Source organism: Chrysochloris asiatica, unplaced genomic scaffold, assembly GCF_000296735.1.
Source record: "Chrysochloris asiatica unplaced genomic scaffold, ChrAsi1.0 scaffold00024, whole genome shotgun sequence".
Lineage (NCBI taxonomy): Eukaryota > Metazoa > Chordata > Mammalia > Afrosoricida > Chrysochloridae > Chrysochloris > Chrysochloris asiatica.
Genome location: NW_006408542.1, coordinates 25,044,797 through 25,049,964, shown reverse-complemented (window position 1 = coordinate 25,049,964; position 5,168 = coordinate 25,044,797). Strand labels below are relative to the sequence as shown.

The 5,168-nt window shown below is 37.6% G+C and overlaps 1 pseudogene; it reads right to left on the bottom strand.

The window, feature by feature from the left end:
- Positions 1 to 1,658: 1,658 nt before the first annotated feature.
- On the bottom strand, positions 1,659 to 3,581 carry LOC102830159 (annotated as a pseudogene).
- Positions 3,582 to 5,168: the final 1,587 nt, after the last annotated feature.

Here is a 5,168-nt window from a genome sequence, read left to right as displayed (position 1 = left end):
ACATGGCTTGCTATGCTGGGAATGAAAAATTGAATAGGAATGATATCATATTCATCATCAGAACATTTTAGCATCTATCTAGAAGTATAATGCGGTCTGTGATAGGATAATTGCCATATGCCTATAAAGAAGACCAGTTAATATCACTATTATCCAAATTTACACGCTAATGACTAAAGCCAGTAATGTTGAAATTTAAGAATTTACTAACTTTTTTAGTCTGAAACTGATTAAACATGTAATCAAGATGTATTAATAATTATTGGTGATTGGAATGCATAGGTTGGAAACAAGAAGGAAAGATCGGTAGCTGGGAAATATGGCCTTGATGATAGAAATGATACTTCAGATTACATGATAGAATTTTCATGACCAGTGACTTCTTTATTGCAAATATGTTTTTTAAACATATGTAGGTCTATACATATGGACCTAATTGGATCAAATACACAAAAACCAGATTGACTACATTTGTGAGAAGATATGGTGGAAAAGCTCCAAATCATCAGATAAAACAAGACCAGGGGCATTCTCTGGAACAGACACCATCAATTAATTATATGCAAGTTCAGGCCAAAGCAGAAGGAAATAAAAAAAAGTCCACAAGAGACAAAATATGTCCTTGAACATGTCCTACCTGAATGTAAAGATCAACTCAAGAAGAGATTTTATGCATTAAACACTAATGACCAAAGACCAGAAGAGTTGTGGTAAGACATCAAGAATAGTGATTCAGGAAGAAGACAAGAAAGAAGAAAAGACTGATATGGAAGTCAGAAGAGATGCTTTCCAGCATAGAGATGTTGAAGCAAATGGAAAAAAATGAGGAGGTAAAAAAGATGAACAGAAAATTTCAAAGGGCAGCTTGAGAAGCCATAGCCAAGTATTGTAAATAAATGTGTAAAGATGTTGAGTTCGGAAACCAGTAGAGAAGGACATGCTCAGCATTTCTCAAGCTGAAAGAATGAAGAAACAATTCAAGCCTTCATTTGCAATACTGAAGGACTTTATGGGCAAAATATTGAATGATGCAGAAAACATCAAAAGAAGATGGAATGAATACACAGAGTCACTGTATCAAAATGAAATGGTCAGTGTTCAACCATTTCAAGAAGTAGCATGTGATCAAGAGCGAATGGTAGTGAAGGAAGAAGTCCAACGTGCTCAGAAGCCTTTAGCAAAGAAATAGCCTTTGGGAATTGATGGGATACAAACTGAAATCTTTCAACAAATTGATGTGGCACTGGAGGCATTCACTCGTGTATGCCAAGAAACTTGGAAAACTTTTATCTGGCCAATTGATTTAGAAGAGATACATATTTGTGCTCATTCCAAAGTGATGTGACCCAATGGAATGCGGAAATCACTGGACAATATAATTAATATCACATGTAAGTAAAATTTTGCTAAAGATATTTCTAAAATGATATCCTTCTCCAGCAACTTATCACTCCTGAAACATGTCAGAAGTATGCGAGACGAAGTTTGGCCATCCTGGCCTCCAAAGAACACTCTGGCTCCACTTCTTCCAATACAGATCTGTTGGTTCTTTTAGCAGCCCATGGCTATTTCAATATTCTCCTCCAGCACCATTATTATTATTATTATTTTTAATAAAAACCCATTTTGTTATTCTAACTTTATTTCTCCTCTGCTGTTTAGATTTCCGAGTACATACAGCATAGTGCTGCATTACGCCGACATACAAAAGCATCAGTTTCACTTCCCAACTCTGTTAACTGTTCTAGAGAAGACACACAGGGATAGTGGTCTTTTAACATATCTGGTAATTTAGAAGTTTTATCCTGAAGATGCTGAGAACATCTCACTGGTGTTAGAAACTTCATCTCTTTAAATATAGAATTTGCTTCTTCAAACTAAATCTTCATTTTGCACTTTGTAAGTATGGCGTAGTAGATAACATTAAATTTAATCAAGCAACTCTCCCTGGTTTCTTTATCATTAGCTGGATGTGTTGTTTTGTCTTCTTTCTCTTTATCACAATCATGCAGTACCTCACTTCCATGAGTATTTTCTGTTTCCAGTTTTCCTGGCTCTAGATGAACATCTAGGTCGTCAATGTTGACTTCTTGGACTTGTTGCTTTGTTGCACAAGCACCCTCAATGTTCTCTCCAAAATTAATTTTTTCTTGACTCTTCCTGGTTAAAATATCTGCAATTGCATGTTACATCTCTTCAATAGGCTGTGCCCCTTCCAGGATGGCCTTTTCATAGATGGCAATAATATTTTCAATAGGACTTGTGACAGGCTCAAGATGTGCAAGCACAATACTTAGCAAGTTTTGTGGCATCTGGAATATTTTTAATCATGTCATTCAGTGTGACCAGTATTTCTTTTTTTGGGCATCCTTTATTAATCAGGTTCAGGCACTCAGAAAATGTCTTCTTTACTTTTTCAGTAAATAATCTTTGCTCATCTTTTTCTGCCATGGTGGTCCAGAAGGACCCGACTAGATTTCCATTTAGTCCTTCCGGCTCAGGCTGGGTAACTACTGAGTTAGGAAGCCTTTTCAGCACTCTCCCTTTGTCAGATTTCCACTCAGTCAGATGAGCTTTTCTCTGTTCTACAGTTTCTTTGGGATGAGCAGATTAATATTGACATTTGTCTTTGCTGCTATAGTATGTCTTCGCTGGTTGGTGGTTTTTGACTTTCCTATCAATTTGATATTAGAAGATGAGGCAGGTTTGGTTACATTTCCAGATGCTATGTTTTTTGATTGCACCTCATTTCTTTTTATGTCCTGAAAACTAGTTTTGACAATAGATACATCAGTTTTTAATTGAAAGAATTCTTTTCTATGAAGACGTATCTGAACTGTAACATTGGCAGAGGCTCCGATGATGCTTTGTTTCTGCTTGTCTTGGCCATTATCATGGTGGCTTCTAATAGGAGGTCGCACAAGTTTGTTCTGAGATGCAGTGCTTTCAATTTTAGTGATGGTTGTCACATCTGAGGCTCGTTACCTTTCACCGGTACACTGCTCGTGGTCAGAGGCTGAGGCTTGCTGGCATTAGAGACATTAGTTGAAAGTTTCTTGTTTGCTGTAGAACACTCATCTTTGTCTTGTAAAGATTTTCTGAATGAATTAATCTCAGATGCAACAACTTGGCCACAGTAAGACCCAAGCACAAGTTTCTTGGGCATATTAACTTCTTGCTTCAACTTTTCTGTGGGCATTTGTTTCTTTTTATTATTTTTTTTAAGTGAAATGTCTGGCTAAATGCCATATGTTGATTTGGAACATCATCTTTAGTTTGCAACAACTGATGAGATTGATTACCATCTTCAAAATTATTTGTATCAATTTCTAAAGTTGAATTGGTTAATTCATTGGAAGATTTTGAAATAATACAATTTTTTTCCATTCTTATATTGTTTTTGCTCTGTGTAGGTCTATCGGTGTTTTCTTTATTAGTCATTTTTGTTTTAAGTTTCAGGATGTTTGTTCCATTTTGAATCTGGTCCTTGGATGTCATCACACTCTGTTTTCTTTGAATGCATGCTAGGTCCTCTGACTAGGTGGTAGCTGCAGGTCCCAGGGCAGGGCCAGGATGCTCATGGCACAAGAGAACGGAAACCTATGTCTTGTGCACCGGACTGCCTAAAGTTCCCAACACCATAATTTAAAAGCATCAATTATTCTACGATCTTCCTTATTTACTGTCCAGATTTCACATGCATATGAGGTTACTGAAAATACCATGGCTTGGGACAAGTGTACCTTAGTCCTCAAGCTGACATCTCTGCTCTTCAATGCTTTAAAAAGGTTCTTGTGCAACAGATTTGCCTAATGCAATACGTCATTTGATTTCTGACTGCTGCTTCCATGAGTGTTGATAGTTGATTTAAGAAGAATGAAGTCCTTGACACTTCAATCTTTTCTCCATTAATAAGAATGTTGTTTATTGGTCCAGCGGTGAGTATTTTTGTTTTCTTTACATTGAGATGCAGTCCCCTGAAGGCTGTGCTCTTTGATCTTCATCAGTAAATGTTTTAAGTCCTCTTCACTTTCAGCAAGCAAGGTTGTATCATCTACATATCGCAGGTTGTTAATGAGTCTGCCTCCAATCCTGATGCCACATTTTCCTTTATATTACCCAGCTGCTCAGATTATTTGCTCCGCATACAGGCTGAATAAATATGGTAAAAGAATACAACCCTGTTGCACATATTTCTTAATTTTAAACCATTCAGTGTTCCCATGTTCTGTTCGAACAACTGTCTCTTGGTCCATGTATAGATTCCTCATGAGCACAATTAAGTGTTCCAGTATACTCATACTTCACAATGCTGTCCATAGCTTGTCATGATCCACACAATCAAAAACCTTTGTGTAGTCAATAAAGCACAGGTAAACATCTTTCTGATATTCTCTGCTTTCAACCAATATCTGCGGACATCAGCAATGATATCCCTCATTCCATAGCCTCTTCTGAATCTGGCTTGAACCTCTGGAATTTCTCTGTCAATGTATGCTTGTCACCGTTTCTGCATTACCTTTAGTAAAACTTTACTTGCATGGGATATCAAAGAGATTGTCCATTGATTTCCACATTCCATATTCCATGGAAGTTGCTGGAGAAGGATCATGTTTGTAGGGTGGAGGGTCAGAGAAAAAGAGGAAGAACCCCACCAAGATGGATTGGCCAAGTTGCAGCATCAGTGGACTCAAGCGTTTCAACAATAGTGAGGTTGGTCCAGGAACGGGCAGTGTTTCATTCTTCTGTGCATAAGGTCGCTATGAGTCGATACTGACTCAATGGTACCTAACAACAACAACAACAACAACAAAAACAACTACTTCTAAAATGACTGTAACAGTACATTGGCAGGAAACTACCAGATGTTTAACCTGGCTTCAAATGTGGTCATGGAGTGAGGGATATCATTGCTGATGTAAGGTGGAGCTTGGCTGAAAGCCGTTGTTTACTTGTGCTTTGCTGACTATGCAAGAGTTCATCTCTCATAATTCTGAGATATTACTAGGACGGACAATTTCCTAGAGAAGGACATAATTCTCGGTAAAGTGGAGAGTCAGCTTAAAGAGGAATACTCCCAAGTATGTGGTTTGGCACAGTGGCAGCAGCAATGGGCTTAATCATAACAATGAACCCAATCATGACTATATAGTTGACACAGGATCAGG